This window comes from Haemaphysalis longicornis, unplaced genomic scaffold (genome assembly GCF_048455015.1).
Source record: "Haemaphysalis longicornis isolate Haplotype H1 unplaced genomic scaffold, Haemaphysalis longicornis Haplotype H1 scaffold_3, whole genome shotgun sequence".
Classification (NCBI taxonomy): domain Eukaryota; kingdom Metazoa; phylum Arthropoda; class Arachnida; order Ixodida; family Ixodidae; genus Haemaphysalis; species Haemaphysalis longicornis.
In genome coordinates, this window is record NW_027526335.1 from 204,750,325 (window position 1) to 204,773,227 (window position 22,903).

A 22,903-nucleotide genomic window follows, 5' to 3' on the forward strand; every position below is an offset into this window, starting at 1 on the left:
GGGTAACCACGTCGAATGGAGTGAGAACCGCCGGGATAGTCCATGGCGTTAGGAGAGGGAGATGAGTGAGCTGGAGGTGGCGAGTACCCAGTAACTGAAGCAGTTGTCTCTTTCAAAGGGGGCATAGCCACGTCGCTCTTCTAGGTGGTATCTGCGGCAAAAACGGGAAATGTGTCCTCTGATGCCGCAGTAGAAGCACACAGGGCGGTCTCCTGGAGCACGCATTGGTCGCCACGTTGACGAGTAAGGTGCCGGTATGGAATGCGCGGAGAGGGTGGTCAAGTGGAGGGCGCAGTCGGCTGCACGATGTGCTCCACGGGAATAGGTGGTCGGGACGCAGCTTCTGAGTACGTGGAAGTGGGAAGTGGAGCAGGCTGCTATGGCTGTGGAATGTTGGCCCTACACGCCAGTTCTTCCTTGATCACGTCCCGCAGTCCATGGGCGCAGACAGAGGCATTCTGGGGCAAGGGGTGTCACGCTGCTGTAGCTCTTCGCGTATGATAGGGTGAATTAATGCACGGAGCTCCACATTCCCAGAGGGGCTGGTAGGCCAGGAATCCTGCTGTAGGCGAATAGCGTATAGATTGTCAAGGCGCTAGCATATCGCCCGTACTTCGGCAATAGTGGTGCGATTTTGAATCGCCAGGGCATTGAAAGCGAAAGAGGAGATTTCTTTCATGATGTGCCGTCACTTACCCGCCTATGGCATGTCTTTGCCAACTCGACAACACAGCCCGACGACATGTCTTCCATGTACGAAGCGTAGGTTACCTCCGGGTGCTGTATGCGGGCGTGCGGTTTTTTTTTTGGCTCCAGCAGCGCTAGCCGAGGAGATGCCGAACATTCGACGCAATTTCTGAGTAAAGATACTGCAATCAGAGATTCTTTCCGCATTTTTGAGGTACGAAGTCTCGGCCACCTTCTTCAAGGAGAAGCCAGCGTTCTGTAGCTAAAATGTGTCGTCCCAGTGGTTTGAAGGAGCTTACCCTGTTGTACTGATCGAGCCATTCGTCAACGTCTTCACCACGGAAGCCACAAAAAACCATAGGTCGGCGTACTCACTCGTGAGTACATTCATTTGTACTCATCATCATCATCATCACCAGCCTGTCTACGCCCACTGCAGAGCAAAGGCCTCTCCCATTATTCTCCAATTACCTTGGTCCTGTGCCAACTGTGAACAATTTATCCCCGCAAACTTCTTGATCTCATCTGCCCATTAACTTTCTGCCGCCCCCTGCAGCGCTTGCCTTCTCTAGGGATCCACTCTGTTACCCTTAATGACCAGCGGTTATCTTGCCTTCGCATTACTTGCCCTGCCCAAGTCCATTTCTTCTTCCTAATTTCTACTAATATGTCTCTAACACCAGTTTGCTCCCTGACCCACTCCGCTATCTTCTTGTCCCTTAATGTTACACCTATCATTTTCCGCTCCATTGCCCGCTGAGTCGTTCTCAATTTAAGTTGAACCCTCTTAGTGAGCCTCCAAGTTTCTGCCCCGTAGGTGAGTACCGGTAAGATGCAGCTGTCATACACTTTCTTCTTCAACGACAAAGGTAGGCTGCTATTCATTATCTGATAATGTCTGCCATATGCACCCCACCCCACTCTGATCCTTCTAATTATCTCTGCCTCATGGTTGGGATCTGGGGTCACAACTTGGCCTAAGTATATATATTCGCTTACCACTTCCACTGCCTCGCCATCTATCTCAAACTGCTGTGCTGTCCCGACGTTATTGATCATTACTTTAGTTTTCTGCATATTAATTTTCAGGCCCACGGTTCTACTCTGTTCGCCCAGTGCGAAAAGCATGCTTTGCAATTCGTCCCCGGAGTTACTTAGCAGGGCAACGTCATCAGCAAATCTGAGGTTACTGAGGTATTCTCCATTAACCCTTACTCCCACCTGTTCCCAATCCAACGTTCTGAATACTTCTTGTAAGCATGCTGTGAATATCATTGGAGAGATTGTGTTTGCTTGTCTGACACCCTTCCTTATAGGTATTTTACTGCTGTCCTTGTGGAGGATGATAGTAGCTGTAGACCCATTAGAGATATCCTCTAGTATTCTTACATAATGCTCATCTACCCACTGGTTCCGTAATGCCTGAATGACTGCTAGGGTTTCGACCGAGTCAAATGCTTTCTCATAATCTATGAAGGCTATATATAGGGATTGAGTATACTCAGCGCACTTCTCTATCACCTGATTGATCGTGTGAATATGGTCCATTGTTGAATAACCTTTACGGAACCCTGCTTGTTCTTTAGGTTGACTGAAAGATAAGGTTGCAGAGATTCGGTTAGCGATTACCTTGGTAAATACCTTGTAGACGACTGACAGTAAGCTGATCGGCCTGTAGTTTTTCAAGTCCTTCATGTCCCCTTTCTTATGAATTAGGATGATGTTCGCGTTCTTCCAAGATTCCGGTACCATTGCGGTCGTTAGGCATTGCGTATACAGGTTTGCCAGTTTTTCAAGTACAATTTCTCCGCCATCCTTCAAGAGGTCTGCTGTTATCTGATCCTCACCAGGTGCTTTGCCCCCTTTCATTTCTTTCAAAGCCTTCCTTACTTCTTCGGTCGTTACTCGTGGGATGTCTATCTCCTCTGAACTACTGTCTCGTTCGGCACTATCCTGTATGTCCCGCCTACTGTACAGATCCCTATAGAACTCCTCGGCCACTGTGACTATTTTATCCCTATTTGTGATGACATTGCCTTACTTATCCTTAAGTGCATACATCTGATTTTTCCCCACGCAAAGACGTCTCTTTACTGCTTTCAGGCTACTTTCGTTCTTTACAGCGTATTCGATCCTCTCCATATTATACTTCCGTATGTCAGCTGTCTTGCGCTTATTGATTAACTTCGAGAGCTCTGCTAGTTCTATTCTGTCAGCTGCGGTAGAGATTCTCATGGTTTGCCGTTTCCTGATTAGATCTTTCGTCTCCTGTGAAAGTTTACCAGTATCCTGTCTAGCCATAGTGCCCCCGACTTCTACTGCACACTCCGTGAGAATGCGTGTAAGGTTGTCGCTGGCTTCCTGTGTCGTAAGCTCGGCTTCCTCGTTAAGGGCGGAATATCGGTTTTGCAGCGCGATCCTGAATTCTTCTACTTTACGTCTTACTGTTTGCTCATTTATAGGCTTCTTTCGTACTAGCTTGTTGCGGTCCCTCCTCAACTCTAGCCTAATTCGAGATCTTACCATACGGTGGTCACTACACCTTACCCTTCCGAGCACTTCCACATCCTGCACGACGCCAGGGTTATCGCATATTATGATGTCTATTTCATTTTTGTGATCCCCATTCGGGCTCTTCCAGGTCCACTTCCGACTCTCCCGTTTACAGAAGAAGGTATTCATTATATGGAGGTTTTTCGGTGATGCAAACTCAACAAGTAGGTCCCCCCTGCTATTTCTACAGCCCAGACCATAGTTCCCAGTTGCCTTGTCTCCAGCCTGATTTTTGCCTACTTTAGCATTGAAGTCCCCCATAACTACAGTATACTGCGTTTTTACTTTAGCCATTGCCGATTCCACATCTTCATAGAAGCGTTCCACTACTTGGTCGTCGTGGCTAGATGTGGGCGCGTAGCCCTGCACCACCTTGAGCTTGTACCTCTTATTGAGCCTAATTACAAGAGCAGCTACCCTTTCGTTAATGCTGTAGTATTCGTCTATGTTGCCAGCTATGCTTTTATTGACTAGAAATCCCACTCCCAGTTCTCTTCTGTCCTCTAGACCACGGTAACATAAGACGTGTCCATTTTTCAGCACCGTGAAAGCTTCGCCTGCCCTCCTAACCTCGCTAAGCCCTATTACATCCCATTTAATGCCCTTTAATTCCTCGAGCAACACCTCGAGACTTGCTTCGCTAGATAAGGTTCGCACGTTAAACGTTGCCAGGTTCAGATTCCATTGCCGGCCTGTCCGGATCCAGTGATTCTTAGCACCCTCTGCTGCGTCACAGGTCTGACCGCCGCCGTGGTCAGTTGCTTCACAGCCGCTGGGGACTGAGGGCCGAGGGTTAGTTGGCGTATTCATGGGAGGTTGTGGCCGGTACTACACCAGGGTGGCCAATCCTGCTCTGGTGAGGGAGTGCATTACCGGCAATGGTCGCCGGGGTCAGGCCGCACCCGAAGTCGCTTTGTGCAATTCCATCAATACGCGGATTTTTTTTTTAATCCGGTGGGAATTGTCCGGCACCGGGATTCGAGCCACGGTCCTTCTGCACGCGAGGCGGGTGTTCTACCTCTACGCCATCGCTGCATCCATTTGTACTCATTTGTACTCAAACTCACGAGTGAGTACGATGATGAGTGAGTACACAACCAGAAAAAAAAGTGAGTACGATGACGAGTGAGTACAGGGGTAAGTCCACTACTCGTGAGTACAGTACTCATGAGCATAAAACTTATGAGTATGACTACTCATGAGTATGAGTACTAATGAGTATGTGTACTCATGAGTACACAGTACGCGTGAGTCCACAATACTCATGAGTACACAGTACTCATGAGTACAATATACATGAATACTGGTTATGCGAGTGCTTGCACTCAGTATGTGCACTCGTTAGTACAGCAGTGCAAGCAACTTTTATCACGAGCTGTGCAGCTAAACTGTCAAGGGTGGCAAAATTAGACAACAAAAACTGCACCTCCCCCTTTCCTGGTCCCTGTTTGGCGCTGTAAGCATTTCTCGGCGGTCGCTTGCAAAGGGGTCACGGTGAAAAGGAAAAAACGAGGGGGTGAGGGCCCGGCGGGAACGCGGAAGCAGATGCTCTTCTCCTATGGCACTTGTTGACTGCCACAGTTATTTTTGTTGACGGGGCCTGTGAACGCGTGGCGCTTCATTGTGCTTGCTCCCTTCCTGTTGTTTTAGGGAAGAGGCGGAGGAGGCTGTTAACAATGCCCGCACTAGGCGTACTGAAGTCCCTCTTTTTTGGTCTTCAGAAGTTTCCGTAGACGAATGTCACGTTGTGTAGTCGTTTCGTGAGCCGAACCACTCATTTCAACAGTCGCAGTTAATTTACGCCACTCGGGTCAAACTGACTGCGTGGTTTTGTAACGTTTGCCTCACCGAAATTGTCTGCACCATTCTTCTGTGAGTTTTCAAGCGAAAATTTGGCTGATGTACGTGTGCCCATTGGTTTTATTATGTTCCCGTTTTGAAACATTTTGCTCAGGTTCGCTTTTAATATGGTCTCGTGTAGTGCAATTTACAAGTGAGCATATAGCCCCACCGTACAGGCGCGGCGGTGGAATTTGTCCCAGCAATAGAAATAAAATATCCGAGTACAACCTAAGCACGTTTGTGAGTTGTGAATCGGCATTATAATATCCAGTTGAACGCGTGCGACGCCTTGTTTAGCCTCGAAAATTTTGTCGAAGAGCTCTGGCATCTTGCTGCTGGAGGAGCGTTTTGCTTTCGAATGGCTTTACGTTCGAGTGGCAACCCCATTCACCGCTTCTCGTTTATGCCACCGTGTAAAGACGGCGCTGTCGATGACGGTGAATTCCGGTGATTGTTATTCCCCTACCTTACTACTGTTTACAGGCGGGTCACCACCCCTTGCTAGCAGCTACTGCCAAGTTTAAGCTGGCACAGTGGGAGGCCTCGTGAAGGAATCGTTTTGAAATGATGAACGCCAACGCCAGACGCCAGGATTGTCCCTTAAAATCGCGTCTTGGAACATCTCGTAAAACACGGGGATTGCACATAACGACGCCACCGCACTTTTTGATCGATCGATGTCAGCTTCATCCGCACTGCCCGACATAAGAGCTGCAGATATCCACTGTGCAACCAACCCACCAACACGGCAATACAGTGACGTCAGCGCGAGCTATCACGCCTCTGAAAAACGCGTCTGCCAACTTTGTTCTCGAGTACCCGAAGCACGGCAGCGCAGTTCGACACTGTTGTAATGGCTGCCAAGCACCTGCAGCAACTGGGTGCCCTGCGCCCCTCGACTGCGAGCGATACTCTCTCCACGCATTTCCCCCCCCCGTACACACACACACACACAGTGTTGGGACTGGGCCATTCCTGCTCAGTCACCACTGTTGCGACGTTGCCCTGCTCGTTCCATAATTGACGCGGCGCAGAGCAGAGCGATGAAGCTGTCGAGCCGACGGTAATTTTAAGCTGCATTTATATACAATATATACAAAGGTGGCAAGAGCGTTACATGGCTCGCACAAAGGCGCTAGCAATTCTTAACTCAGTGAGTGCAATGAAATGCCACCGCACAGCCACTGCTTTAGGGCTAGTTTATACCCCCGGGGTTCCGCCGCAGCCGCGTGCAGTTCGAATCTTTCCAACCAGGACTATCACTGGCCGCAGTTTTAAAGCGAAGCCATTGCGTCAGCCGACCCACGACAAGAAAGGGAAGGCGACTCAGCGGCCGTCTCCAGGGTCTACTCGCTACATGTCTTTTTCGGGCCGGTCGTCCCAGGCATGATTTGGTGCGGCCGTCTCGATGGGAAAGGAGAGTAGACTCGGCGGCGCTGTGGGTCGCCAAGTCGTGGGACGTCTGCCGCGGGCTGTTTGACCGAGGCGCGAATTGGGCGCACCGTCGGCGCTTAGCCAGGTGCAGCAAATTTGTGTCGGGCGCTCTGGTTAACCACGCACCCACGCACACAAAAATAATTAATTAAGGTCAGACGCGTGTGGGTTTTTACCATACTGTTAACGGAAATAGACACAACGGCGCGTAGCGCCCCTGTCCTGTCCCTTTCTTGCGGTGGGACCTCCCTCTGGCTTATCGCGCGGTAGCCGGTTTCGTCCTTCTGTTTATCTGTTACTTTGCGGGCTGGTGGCGGTTGCGAAGAGTATGGTTGCGCAATGTTCGCAGAATGTGGAACAGTGGCGGCAGCGTCTCTTTCCAGCTGGTTTTAAAGGAGCCATGAAGAGAAAGCACAAGTTTGGTTCATTCGAAAGATTGCCTCGTTAGAAACATAACGACACCATTTATAACGCAAACTTCGCTCAAATAAGCTACTTAATTAGGAAAAAAGGAAATGCCCATGCGACCCACCAGCTCATTTTCCGCAACAGAACCTATGATGTCACTCGAGAATGCTCCGAGATTGGCAGAGGCCGGCAAAAGCAAACGCATGTTAGGCAGGGCTTACAGTTTGCATAGCGAGCTGAATGCCCGTGAAACATACTGCACATTCTTTTTATGACAAAGAACGGTGGAGTAAACGGTTGAAGTTCCGAATGAACACGCAAGCGTGTATGCCAATGCGTACGAAACTACCGCCAGCTGAACTCGACATCTCGTCGTCGCCACCGACGCGCAGATGAATTTTCGGGTTGAAGGCTCTTCGGGGCCAACGAACCGTCCCACCACATACAGCCGCAATCTTCCTTGGTATCGTAATCCCTTCACAGGAGGTTGGCCGTCATATCGCCAACCAGCAAAGGTAAAAATAGAAACAAGAGGAGTAAGGAACACAGAGAAGCACTGAGATAGTGCCACTTGTCGCGCAGGTTTGGGTATGGAGGTCGTGTTGGCTTGCTGCTGTCGTTACGAGCTCGTTTACAGTTTACAACCACTGAACACTTCAGTTTGTTCGAATACGTTACAATGAAATTTCGTTGCTGTGTTTTGAAATGCCCATATGTAGTACGGGCAAATCGTCGAGGGAGTGCTACATCCCTGCCGGGGAGATCTCCTTTCATGTGCTGCCCAACGACGAACCTCGGCGAAGCAAGTGGCTATATTTTGTGAACTTTGCAAACAGAGGAGAAAGAGAGCTAAAGGAAATACGAGTGTGGTCGCTTCATTTCCGAGGAAGTGATTACGGCAGGGACCGGGACATGCTGGCGCTCGTCGCCGATTTCGTCAAAGCGCTCTAACTTTGGGGAAAAAAATTGCTGTACAAAGCGCGCATTGACGCTCGAATCTTTCTGGTCGGAGCAGAGAGCTCGAGCGAACGGCTTTTCATACAGGACACCGGCCAACCGGCATCAGCGATACTGCTACAGAAATTGAAAATACGGCACATACGTACCAGTCTGTATTCGTCCGTCGCGACGGGGCTGACGAGGCAGCGGTGTCGACGGCTGGGCGTTCGTCTGTTGTGCACGGCTATCGCGGGATGGTCACTTTCCCGTCCGCCGAGTATCTCACAACTCTTGCCGCTCGTGCACTTAGAAGCATTGAGCGTTCAAGTGCTGTGAGGTTGTTAAATGCAAGCCCGAGCTCCTCGGCGAGAGTTTTGTTCTCCGGATCAGGCGATTCCATGACTAGGGCTGCGGGTTCACTAGGTTTTACTAGTATTTTTAAAATGGCCGCCGTCTCGGTCGAATCCCGCATGTGGGTTCTATATGGAGTCGACATACTAAGTATCAGTTTCATGGACCGGCTCGTATGACGCCATTGTTCTCGTAACGAAATGGGCAATTTTAGCGGGAGATTTAAAATTTTGGCTTAAATTGCCTTATTTCTCAGTGAATAAAGCATCATTTGCTTCCGGGAAAGCGCTTGGGGTACTATGAAACACCTAATCTTTCGAACAAAACAAACTTTTGTTTTCTCTTCATGGCTCTTTTAAAGACGATAGCCTTTCTTTGGCCACTTGAGCGCGACAATATTGGCCTGTCAGTCTCTCTGGCTGTGTCTCTCATAAAGATGATTTATTATGGCAACTTAATATCACGTCCCGCTGTATACACAGGAGCTACTGGGGCCGCCGTTAAATAGCTTTATGTACATAATGTGCCCTCTCTAGAACTGGTCGATTGCCCCGCGATTCAGCCGCTCGGCCAAAAGTTAAAAATTTACACCATTTTGCCGCGAGGGGAACCATGGGGTAGATGCGACGCATCGGGGGTTTTTTGTTGCGTTTCCGTTACGTTAGTGTGTCCATTGTTGTTGTGTGTCCATATTTTACGCAGCATGTTCACCCCCGATGCGTCGCATCTACCCCATGGTTCTCCTCGCGGAAAGATGGTGTAAATTTTTATCGGGGTGGCCGGTGCTTGTTACGGTTGCTCCCGACCATCGCGATAGCAGGCCTGTTAGTCTCCATTCAAATCATCGGTGGCCATCGGAGGATGTCATCGGCGGATCGGCGGCGGAACGACTGAGCGGAGGGGCGCAGTTAGCGCGTTTATATGCAGCGGAATGAGAGAGAGCAGCGAATACCAGCACATTCGCATGTGTAAACCGAGCTCAAGCAGCGCGCAGGCTGCGCGCTTACCCGCACCCACGCACATCTGGCACGGTGACGGAGTGAGCGCCGGCGAGCGCTAACACGCAGATGGCGCTGCGGTGAGAGCGGCGCTAGCGCGCAGCTGGCGCGGCGAGGAGAATGGGGCAGGGATGCGGACTACGCCGGAGGGACAAGGCGAGTAAAATAGATGCGTCGCATCTAAAAGAATCCTTGATACGAAAGTGATATGAAAGTGAAAGTGAATGTCTCAGGCTACTGCACCACGCGGGATACGAAGGCACATGGAGGCTGGGGAGTTATTGTTTACAGATATGAATTATACACGGAACCGTAGCGATAGAAGCTTGGCTAACAGCCGTGAGCTTTCTGACGCCACCGGCGTCGACAGTGCATTATTTATATGTATTGTGGAGCACACGACGATTAAAACGTTGCCGCGCTTTCGGGCTATTACAGGAACTGTACGTCATGAAAGTACTAAAAAAACAGCAGATCGCGGCGTCAGAAATGCATCAGAATGGCAATTTTTTTCCGTCTTTGCTGAGCCGCCTCGCTGGCGCGCCGGCACCGGGAGCGTGAGAGTGAAAGTAAAAAGAAAGGGTGTGCAACCGGCGGCACAAGGCGGCGAAAAATCCGTTTTTTTTTGTTTTGCTGACCTCGGTTAACCCACGCCATCGACCAATGAGAGGCATCCCATTGCCTGTTGCCCTCGGCTCCTTTCCTGGCACCACGATAGCATCCCTGGAGAGAAAGAAAGACGCCGCGCGCCACCCTGACTCCTCTCCCTGCTCCCCGATACACACGACGGACCGTGTCCGGTTTTGAATTGGTCACGTGGTGAGACGTTACGGTCCGCCGCGGTCCAATCCAAAGCAGAGTGCATCAACAGGACCGGCCGCCTGAGCGGACCGCGAATGGCCGACCGTCTGAACTCGCAAGCTGGAAGGCTGAACACAGGCGCCGTTTGGCCGTGACAACATGTTGTAACGCACAAGCCTGCACGAAACGTTTCATCCCGATAATAACGGCCACCCGCATGCAAGCCGGGCGGGCGTGCTCACGCAGCCGCCACCGTCGTTTGCACGAAGGCGACACGACAAGCGGCGACGGCAGGGCGATCCGGGATGCGTACGGTTCGTCACCGCTCGCTTGAACCGAACTCTTCCCTAAATTGAGGTCCTCATGCGTGAAACAAAGTGATAATCATAGCTAACATCGCACTAGTAAGAGTCATAGGACTCGCAGGGAAAGGCGCGAATGAAGTAGGCGTCGCGACTGCAAGCCTAGCCCGCCGCTTATCCAACCGGGGGTGATTGACAGGCTTCTTCGAGCGCTTCGAAACAGCCGCACTGCCCGCGCTGTTTTCTATTGGCGCAACTGGACGCGGCTCCGCCCACGCGACGCGCCCGCTTTCAGACCACGCTAATTGATGTCGCGGTCCACCGTCGAGACTGCGGACCGAAAAGCCTCGGCGAATATTTGGACCGCGAAGGCCGCGGTGGTCCAACGGCGTGGTCCAACGGCGTGGTCCAACGGCGGTCTGCGCGAACTGGTGACGTCCTATCACGTGATGCGCGGACCGAGGTCCAAATAATCGTTTTCGTCCGCCATGTGGATCGGCGAACACGCAAGCCTTAGCCAAGAGGTAAACACATCAGGGAGGGAGTGCTGGTGGTGGTTGCGCCCTGAAACTTTCACTTCCCAGCTGGTAGCGCGAGGTATTGCAGTGTCGCCCATTCTTCTTTCGCCCGTTCCTCTTTCGTACTGTCTCAGCGCCGTTTACGCAACCAACGACATCGCATCCGCATTGGTGGATATGGCCCCGACAAGCGAGCAAGACGCACGGCGCCCGAAATGCACCATACGTGGCGAGCGACCGCATAATAATTATAGGGGAGTTTCGTAGATAAACCGAGACGCACAGCGCACGAAACACACCAAAGGTGAGAAGCAACATCCAATTTGCACCGGTGGAGCTGACCACGGCGAACGAAATGCACAGAGCACGGAACGCCGCCAAGCCAGCACATACGGAGGAAACTGATATTCGCGACGTCCTCCGCTCCAACTGCTGCTATCCGGCCTTGGGCAGCGAATGTTACAACCGCAGAAATCACCTTGCCACAAGCAAAAAAAGACCCAGCGCACGCGGTTCAAACCTGCCGGAACGTACGAGCTCTCTGACACCCGCTGCTCCAGCCCGAATACAGCTGACGAACGGCATAACACTCGTGCAGGTAGGTCAGTCAACGAGCAACGACACGGCCAGCGCATGTGGCATGTTCGAGTCACAACGACAAGATCCCCGGCACCCACGCTCCGACCGAGACCCACACGATAAACTCCATTTCGTACAAGAGGGCGCAACTGCGAGCAAGCGGACTCGGGACGGACGGAGCCTGCTTGTATGGTAGAGATAGCGATTATAATATTCTCGAAACAACGGGGAAAAGACGAGGGCTTGAGCGACGACACGGACACCGCAAGAACGGCCACGAATGAACCCGATCCAGACGAAGGCATCGAATGCCCTAACTATGAAGTCACGCTTACGATGCCAAGGAATGTGGGACCGAACGGACGGCACAAACTACGCCCGCTTCCCCACCACAACGCTTTCACTTCCGAAACAACCATGGCGACTGCGAGCACGGAGCCGCAATGACTCTGACCGATTAGCCATGCCACCCCACGAAAGCGCCACGCTGCCGCACACTAAACGAAAAGCCAATCGGCTCCCGCACAATACGCAACACACACGTCAAGTCAAGCAACGTCCTCAACGCGCCGAACTATGCCATCCTTACATAGCGCAGCTCGCCACCGGACAAACCGGACGTCTACGCCCGCACATACATCAAGCACGCGACGAGCTACACGAACGCAATCGCCGACGGACACGGCGCGACTAACGCAACGCCGTAAACACTGTCAAGTTCAGGTCTGACGAAGTGAATCCCACGGCACACACACGATAAAATAAAGCAGATTTGAAATTCACCGAAGCTCAACGAGACGAACGCCCTCTTAACGAAGTTTCTAGAATCCGGAACAACAAAAAACAAACACCAGCATCGAGCATCTGTGAATAAGCGGACAGTGATCGGGATACGAACGGACGTCGATCTACGGAAACGCTTCATTGTGCCTGGGGGCAGGCACAATTCGGATTTGGAGCACGATTAGGAGAGTATCAGCGCTCCCGGAAACGAAAACGGACGACAAAAGCTGCCACCCGAAGACACGCAGAAAGGCGCAGTTTATGGCCACGACCGCACCGACAAGCCCCGAACTCCCCTGAGCCCGACCCGGCCCAGACTTCGTTCTTTTATACCTGAGAACAAGAGGAGACGCCAGACGCAACGCGAGTGCTTACGTTCCGTTTCGCTTTCTCACATGTACGTGCCTTCACGCATTAAGTCGCCCTACGACAGTGCATTGCGTCAGACGTTTTCTTCCTCTGTCCTGATCTATATGTAACCTGTGTTTCTCTAGTCAAATAAACATTTTATTTTTTTCTATTTAGTCTTTCATTCGAGATACGACCTACCTAACAATGCAGATAAGTTGATTATTCGTGAGTAATACAAATTAAGTAATCATGAATACAGATTGAGTACTCATGAGTGCAGAATAAGTAGTACTCGTGATTGCACAATGAGTAGTACTCATGAGTACAGAAGATTGAGTACTCATGAGTACAGATTGAGTATTCACGAGTACAGAGTGAGTACTCATGAGTACAGATTAAGTACTCATGAGTACAGATTGAGTACGAATACTCGTGAGGACAAATGAGTTTGAGTACAAGTGAGCATGATTACAAATGAGTATTTCATGAGGGAGTACGAGTGATTTTGTGAACAGACGAGCTTTTTGAGTCTGAGTTCGATTGAGTACAGCGTAAATGAAAAAAAATGTGATTGAGTTTGAGTGAGGTCTTCCAGTTTTGCCGACCTATGCCAAAAACCGGAGGATCGCGCTCGTGAGGGGTGATAGTAATGGCGGGCTCGACAGGAGCTGCTGCGTTGGTGTCAGTACGGCTGCTGTCATGCTGCATGGCACTGGTTGCTCGCGTCAGCACCGACGCGATCGTAGCTCCAGTGGTGCGACCAGGCGAGGTAGATCTTGGTCGCCAGAGCACACTCCACCACTTGAGAGAGTGAGGGACAAGGTCTTGGAGACGACGCTTATTGTCCTGCTCGGAGCCAACGTTTCGGGCAGCTAGAGTCCAGCGATGATGATGATGATGACGGTCATTTACAGATGGTAATGACGATGGGCCGTGAGTACAAGAGATTTGGAACAATTTCCCCGGTGCTCACACTGGCCATGATAGTGACGCTATCGCTTCCAGTGCGTATCAGATTATTATAACACAGCGAATGCTTAAAATATCTCCTTCATGTACATTTGCACCAACCCTTTCTGTTAAACCCTAATCAATTATTTTTGTTTTAAACATATCACCTCTGTGTATCCTATTCATTTCAAAGCCAACTCCGTGTCCCCCATCAGGTTTGCTTTCCTTCCCCTTCATCTTTACCTTCTTCTGCCTTTTCTATTCCGCATCCTTAACTATTCTGTCATCTGGGTTAAAACAACCACCTTTGCTTTCATTGCTCGGGTGTCGCTGGTACGGCGCCTGGATCGATGATCGCGCTAGAAACCAACGCTACACAAATTCGCCCGCTACTGTGCAGTAATGTGCACCTCTTGGCCAGCTTCTTGATTGAAAACCACTTATCAGGTTACGTCTTCAATACCGTGAGCTACCTTGCTTACAATTTAAACTCTGAATCTTTTTGAGGTTCTCCGCTTGGGTTTTTGTCTCTCTGTCAATGTTGCTTTTCTGCGACCGGGCTGACGCTTTCTGGTTACCTTCTCATCGTAAGTGCGTCTATGCTCACGTGTCCTATCCTGCCCAAGACTTCTTACAGTTTTCTGCCACTCGAGAAGACTCCGGCTAGGGGGCCATGCGATGCACACACGTCTGCAGTTGGCTCCGTGTTCGTACTTTCTGTTGACCGGCTGAACCCATCTACGCTGACGACAAAAGTGCCACGGGATCCGCGAGGCGCCATGGAACCTCGCGATACCACGTTATTTGTTTTTGGTGCAGCACATGTTAAGCTACGACCCGTTGAACACTTTGCCACGCCGCACACGTGGCTAAGCCTACATAGGCTTGCCACGCCGGCTTCTCTGGCCGGTGCCAGTAACACACGTGCCCCGTGCGATGCTGGCGGAGCTGAGCGGGACCGCGCCAGCTTTTTATCACGGCGCCGGCTAATACCTCGTGTTGGAGTCCGTCGTGCTCGGACAAGATATCTCTCCCAAAGAAATGAAAGAAGCCGGATGGGCCACCATTCGGCCACGACAAGCCTCTCTGAATTTCACCCCAGGCGTTCCGCCCAACACGACGCCAACTGCACATGGCACCTCCAAGCAGCGAAATAAAGGTCAGAGCCCTTCGCATCGGTGACCGCCTGAGGATCTGCCACCCGGTGACATAAAACTTGTTTTCCGAAAGCGGGCCGGTCTCGCGCTTGCATCGCTGCCTGTGGTTCTACTCGCCGACCACGTTCAACACCAAGGGGGTGTTCCAGCAAATAGCGAGGAACAAGTTCATGTTCAAGCAAAGTCTAACTTTGTTGTCGTAAGCACCCCGGACGAAGCACGAAAAACAAGGTACGCAAGCGTCTCGACGCTCATATTCAACGGCAAAGGATACAGCGTGGCGGCGCATGTATCGGCGCCAGAAAACACGTCACCAGGAATCATCTTCAACGTCCCCGAATCAGACACAGCAGAGCAGATCTCACACAGCACCTTAACTTCAACCCCAAACTGAAAATTCTGGACGTTCGAAGACTGAATACGTCCAGGATGGTGCCGATACTTTTCGATGGAGGAGGTACCGTGCTGCTACATACCGCTGTAAACCTTTCCGTTGGAATACTAAGGCCTGCACCCGATGCTGCAAAGCCGGCCACAGGCAGGACGTTTCCACTGGGCAGCAAAGAGCACAAAATCCTCCCGGTGTCGTGCCATCGACGCGCCGGAACAGCGTCCATGGACGCCCAGGTGCATCGTCTGTGGAAGGCGCCACGTGACCGTTTCGGTTCGAAGGCGCCACGTGACCGGCAGCGGTTTCGTCACCGCAAGTCCTTCGCCAACCTGACTCTCGCGACCCCCATGCATCATTTGGTAGTGCTAGTGCTGTGTCCGCTTCGTTCTCCTCCTACGCAATATCTTGTTTGTCGCCGCCCCTGGTCATGCTTTCCCGGCCACGCTCCAATTCGCCCTTAGCCACGTTCGACGCATTCGCCTGCATGCTTCCTTGCTCATCACGGCTGGAGTCGTCCCAATGGCCGCATCAAAGAGACATTACACGCATTATGGCAGTACGGTCATGATTCTTTCATGTAAGAATACAAACGAAATGTTTTTTACACCTACATTTCCTCCATAAGGAGTTTAGCAATCCATCTGAATAAATGTTCTTGCCTCCTCGTTTTTCGCAGTCGTCTGCTACTTCTTTTCAACGTGGAGGTTATCTAGCCATTTCCGTCATTAAAGGGACCCTGCAATACTTTTGTGTAGTTTTCTCTCGACACTAAATGCTTCCAGAACGTAGTCAACAAACACATCCAGTACTTGGAATAAAGGGCCATAAAGTACTTTAGCCAAAAATTACAGCTCTATCCACAACACACACCTCATGAACCTGCTCCAAGCTCTTTCCCTCTTTCCCAAGTCTCCGCTTTATTTGAGCGCCAACAGTAGGTCCTGAAAACATTGTAGCGGCTATTGGCCGCTTACTTTCATTTGCAGCAATACGCGCATTCAATATACCCTTTATAAAAAGCCAAAGGTCGACAGAAACAAAAAACATATAGTTTTTCTGTGACGGGTAAATCACGTGCTGCCGCTCCATGCGGATGATACACTGCTTCCAGACGTGAATCAATGAATCGACCGGTTTATTGTTTCAGGAATAGACCTGGGGGGGGGGGGGTCCATGGGATAAAAGCAGCCTTAACCGCTTGACTGGGCCAATGAACCCTTACAGAACAGTGTCAGTATGACGCAGAGAACATTTATACAAACTCTAAGATATCAAATGAAACAATTGAATACTAAACAGATTTTACACAATGTGAGACGCAGGAGTTAACGTTTTAGTACATCATTTAAAAAAATGCGATTTCACAGAACAAAAAAATGAAGGTATGCAACGTCATAATGCTCAGAAGTACAAACACATCAAAATGTGTAAAAATGTATAAAATGTATAATAATGCACCAAGAAAATCTGTAAATTGGAATGGGGAGGGAACGTATAAAAAAGAGAAATAACTAAAGAAATGGGGTACAAGCAAAACCAGTTGCACTGCAAGGAGTGAGTTTTATCAGTCAACAAACTGGGGTTTCCAGTTTACTCTTTGGTGGCAAACAACAATTTTAGCTGTTCTTAAAAAAAATAAGCGCAAAATCGTATTTACTTAGAATTAGTGGCATGTTGTGCTCTAGTGATTGCAATTTGTACTTATTGCGGAATTTTTGCTGGTGTTAGTTGTCCGTATTAAGGGTATTTATAGGGTGAGTTCGGGCCTGGAGTGATACCGAATGTATGAGAAAGTTTCTTATTGGTAACGAACAAAAGTAGAAGGAGCCGAAAAGTTGGAAGTCGTACATGTAATTTGCCTTGAATAAGTTGGACAGTGGGAAAAAAGGCCGAGTAAAAGAAGAATAATGAAGTTTCGCGATATGGCGAACGGCTTTCTTTTGTAAGATGCGTAGTTTATTAATGTTTTGTTTAGTTGTAGTAGTCTATACTAAGCTGCAGTAATTTATATATGAGGTAAATAAAGCACTGTAGATGTTCAGTTTAACTTTTTCTGAGAGTTTTCACGTGCGCTCTGTCGCGCCGGCTACAGAAGAGAGTTTATTACAGGTGTTATCTGCATGTTTCTTCTCACAAAACTGGGATATCAACAAAACAACGATGATATTGTGGCCATTTACACATTTTACATCAAGATTGGCAGATTTGAACGTATATTTCCGTTGTACTCCTTTGTTTTAGCTCAGAATAAAATTGCTTTTGTTTTCGTCGTATTAACCTTAATTCGGTTTGAACTTGACCAATCAAATAATTTATCCAAAACCGCGTTACATTTCAGCATTAGACTATTTTCATCATGACCAGAAACAAGTATAGTACTGTCACCGGCATATAATACAAATGTGGGATTTTAGTCAGTGTGTGTAATAATCTATACCTATAAAGAGAAGTGCCCGACTGACTGACTGACTGACTCATCAACGCCCAGCCAAAACTGTTAGACCTAGAGACTTGAAATTTCACGAGTTTATTTGCGTCATTGAGTAGGCGCCCACTAAGGCGGGTTTTTCAGAAATTGCCCTCCTAACCGAAGAAAAGGGCGAAATTGTGGTTTCGCGAATTTGTGATTTTCTTGGTCACCGATTCACATATCGAAGCGCTTTTTGCTGATATAAGTAGCCCTTAAGAATACCTAAAAAGTAGTTTTTGGATTTCGCCCTAACCTACACCAACGAGGTGATTCCGCATTCCGGAACTAAAACGGTGTTCCTAAAGATTTTCAAATAAATCTTTCACCGATTCAGTTATCCAACTGATTTTTGCTAGAATATGTTACTCATACAAATGCACAGTACCCTTTTTAAGGATTTCGCTCGGCGACGCCGCTAAAAGGGTCAAATTGTTTTTTACAAATGACACGGCTGATGAGCCAAAAAGGCCTGACAGGTTATGTACACGTCTAGACAAACTGCTCTTTCAAACGGCTACAGATTGCAAGGGCACATTCTAATTACGGTGTTGGAGATCAACATTTCTTAAAATTTTAAAAATTCCACCATGGAGAGAGGGAAAAGCGGTAAAATAGTTTTTCACGTATTAATTTTCTTACCGCCCGCCATCGGAGATATTGAACTGGTTTTTGTTGAGATAGGCAACTTACTCACGTATCTCAACACTGTTATAGAACATTTTTCAATGACACCCTCCCAATAGAGGCAAGCGGGATTTCGTGAAAACACTGTGTTTTTACACTTTCATTAATAACCACCCATCCAGTTGATATCTCCCATTCGTTTTTTCTTGAAAATGCTGCCCATTTTATTGCCCAAAAACCACTTTAAGGATTTTGTCCTAACATGCGGATAACAAGGCCAGCGAGATTTTTTATTCTGCATTCTTTTGGACGTAAAATACAGTTGAGTTTTCCCGCGTTCGCTTAGCGGTCGCCATCTGTTGACACCTTCGGCAACTACGCGTCTCCCGTAGGAGCAGGTGTCATCTATACCTATAAAGAGAAGTGCCCGACTGACTGACTGACTGACTCATCAACGCCCAGCCAAAACTGTTAGACCTAGAGACTTGAAATTTCACGAGTTTATTTGCGTCATTGAGTAGGCGCCCACTAAGGCGGTTTTTTCAGAAATTGCCCTCCTAACCGAAGAAAAGGGCGAAATTGTGGTTTCGCGAATTTGTGATTTTCTTGGTCACCGATTCACATATCGAAGCGATTTTTGCTGATATAAGTAGCCCTTAAGAATACCTAAAAAGTAGTTTTTGGATTTCGCCCTAACCTACACCAACGAGGTGATTCCGCATTCCGGAACTAAAACGGTGTTCCTAAAGATTGTCAAATAAATCTTTCACCGATTCAGTTATCCAACTGATTTTTGCTAGAATATGTTACTCATACAAATGCGCAGTACCCTTTTTAAGGATTTCGCTCGGCGACGCCGCTAAAAGGGTCAAATTGTTTTTTACAAATGACACGGCTGATGAGCCAAAAAGGCCTGACAGGTTATGTACACGTCTAGACAAACTGCTCTTTCAAACGGCTACACATTGCAAGGGCACATTCTAATTACGGTGTTGGAGATCAACATTTCTTCAAATTTAAAAAATTCCACCATGGACAGAGGGAAAAGCGGTAAAATAGTTTTTCACGTATTAATTTTCTTACCGCCCGCCATCGGAGATATTGAACTGGTTTTTGTTGAGATAGGCAACTTACTCACGTATCTCAACACTGTTATAGAACATTTTTCAATGACACCCTCCCAATAGAGGCAAGCGGGATTTCGTGAAAACACTGTGTTTTTACACTTTCATTAATAACCACCCATCCAGTTGATATCTCCCATTCGTTTTTTCTTGAAAATGCTGCCCATTTTATTGCCCAAAAACCACTTTAAGGATTTTGTCCTAACATGCGGATAACAAGGCCAGCGAGATTTTTTATTCTGCATTCTTTTGGACGTAAAATACAGTTGAGTTTTCCCGCGTTCGCTTAGCGGTCGCCATCTGTTGACACCTTCGGCAACTACGCGTCTCCCGTAGGAGCAGGTGTCATCTATACCTATAAAGAGAAGTGCCCGACTGACTGACTGACTGACTCATCAACGCCCAGCCAAAACTGTTAGACCTAGAGACTTGAAATTTCACGAGTTTATTTGCGTCATTGAGTAGGCGCCCACTAAGGCGGGTTTTTCAGAAATTGCCCTCCTAACCGAAGAAAAGGGCGAAATTGTGGTTTCGCGAATTTGTGATTTTCTTGGTCACCGATTCACATATCGAAGCGCTTTTTGCTGATATAAGTAGCCCTTAAGAATACCTAAAAAGTAGTTTTTGGATTTCGCCCTAACCTACACCAACGAGGTGATTCCGCATTCCGGAACTAAAACGGTGTTCCTAAAGATTTTCAAATAAATCTTTCACCGATTCAGTTATCCAACTGATTTTTGCTAGAATATGTTACTCATACAAATGCACAGTACCCTTTTTAAGGATTTCGCTCGGCGACGCCGCTAAAAGGGTCAAATTGTTTTTTACAAATGACACGGCTGATGAGCCAAAAAGGCCTGACAGGTTATGTACACGTCTAGACAAACTGCTCTTTCAAACGGCTACAGATTGCAAGGGCACATTCTAATTACGGTGTTGGAGATCAACATTTCTTAAAATTTTTAAAATTCCACCATGGAGAGAGGGAAAAGCGGTAAAATAGTTTTTCACGTATTAATTTTCTTACCGCCCGCCATCGGAGATATTGAACTGGTTTTTGTTGAGATAGGCAACTTACTCACGTATCTCAACACTGTTATAGAACATTTTTCAATGACACCCTCCCAATAGAGGCAAGCGGGATTTCGTGAAAACACTGTGTTTTTACACTTTCATTAATAACCACCCATCCAGTTGATATCTCCCATTCGTTTTTTCTTGAAAATGCTGCCCATTTTATTGCCCAAAAACCACTTTAAGGATTTTGTCCTAACATGCGGATAACAAGGCCAGCGAGATTTTTTATTCTGCATTCTTTTGGACGTAAAATACAGTTGAGTTTTCCCGCGTTCGCTTAGCGGTCGCCATCTGTTGACACCTTCGGCAACTACGCGTCTCCCGTAGGAGCAGGTGTCATCTATACCTATAAAGAGAAGTGCCCGACTGACTGACTGACTGACTCATCAACGCGCAGCCAAAACTGTTAGACCTAGAGACTTGAAATTTCACGAGTTTATTTGCGTCATTGAGTAGGCGCCCACTAAGGCGGTTTTTTCAGAAATTGCCCTCCTAACCGAAGAAAAGGGCGAAATTGTGGTTTCGCGAATTTGTGATTTTCTTGGTCACCGATTCACATATCGAAGCGATTTTTGCTGATATAAGTAGCCCTTAAGAATACCTAAAAAGTAGTTTTTGGATTTCGCCCTAACCTACACCAACGAGGTGATTCCGCATTCCGGAACTAAAACGGTGTTCCTAAAGATTGTCAAATAAATCTTTCACCGATTCAGTTATCCAACTGATTTTTGCTAGAATATGTTACTCATACAAATGCACAGTACCCTTTTTAAGGATTTCGCTCGGCGACGCCGCTAAAAGGGTCAAATTGTTTTTTACAAATGACACGGCTGATGAGCCAAAAAGGCCTGACAGGTTATGTACACGTCTAGACAAACTGCTCTTTCAAACGGCTACACATTGCAAGGGCACATTCTAATTACGGTGTTGGAGATCAACATTTCTTCAAATTTAAAAAATTCCACCATGGACAGAGGGAAAAGCGGTAAAATAGTTTTTCACGTATTAATTTTCTTACCGCCCGCCATCGGAGATATTGAACTGGTTTTTGTTGAGATAGGCAACTTACTCACGTATCTCAACACTGTTATAGAACATTTTTCAATGACACCCTCCCAATAGAGGCAAGCGGGATTTCGTGAAAACACTGTGTTTTTACACTTTCATTAATAACCACCCATCCAGTTGATATCTCCCATTCGTTTTTTCTTGAAAATGCTGCCCATTTTATTGCCCAAAAACCACTTTAAGGATTTTGTCCTAACATGCGGATAACAAGGCCAGCGAGATTTTTTATTCTGCATTCTTTTGGACGTAAAATACAGTTGAGTTTTCCCGCGTTCGCTTAGCGGTCGCCATCTGTTGACACCTTCGGCAACTACGCGTCTCCCGTAGGAGCAGGTGTCATCTATACCTATAAAGAGAAGTGCCCGACTGACTGACTGACTGACTCATCAACGCCCAGCCAAAACTGTTAGACCTAGAGACTTGAAATTTCACGAGTTTATTTGCGTCATTGAGTAGGCGCCCACTAAGGCGGGTTTTTCAGAAATTGCCCTCCTAACCGAAGAAAAGGGCGAAATTGTGGTTTCGCGAATTTGTGATTTTCTTGGTCACCGATTCACATATCGAAGCGCTTTTTGCTGATATAAGTAGCCCTTAAGAATACCTAAAAAGTAGTTTTTGGATTTCGCCCTAACCTACACCAACGAGGTGATTCCGCATTCCGGAACTAAAACGGTGTTCCTAAAGATTTTCAAATAAATCTTTCACCGATTCAGTTATCCAACTGATTTTTGCTAGAATATGTTACTCATACAAATGCACAGTACCCTTTTTAAGGATTTCGCTCGGCGACGCCGCTAAAAGGGTCAAATTGTTTTTTACAAATGACACGGCTGATGAGCCAAAAAGGCCTGACAGGTTATGTACACGTCTAGACAAACTGCTCTTTCAAACGGCTACAGATTGCAAGGGCACATTCTAATTACGGTGTTGGAGATCAACATTTCTTCAAATTTAAAAAATTCCACCATGGACAGAGGGAAAAGCGGTAAAATAGTTTTTCACGTATTAATTTTCTTACCGCCCGCCATCGGAGATATTGAACTGGTTTTTGTTGAGATAGGCAACTTACTCACGTATCTCAACACTGTTATAGAACATTTTTCAATGACACCCTCCCAATAGAGGCAAGCGGGATTTCGTGAAAACACTGTGTTTTTACACTTTCATTAATAACCACCCATCCAGTTGATATCTCCCATTCGTTTTTTCTTGAAAATGCTGCCCATTTTATTGCCCAAAAACCACTTTAAGGATTTTGTCCTAACATGCGGATAACAAGGCCAGCGAGATTTTTTATTCTGCATTCTTTTGGACGTAAAATACAGTTGAGTTTTCCCGCGTTCGCTTAGCGGTCGCCATCTGTTGACACCTTCGGCAACTACGCGTCTCCCGTAGGAGCAGGTGTCATCTATACCTATAAAGAGAAGTGCCCGACTGACTGACTGACTGACTCATCAACGCCCAGCCAAAACTGTTAGACCTAGAGACTTGAAAT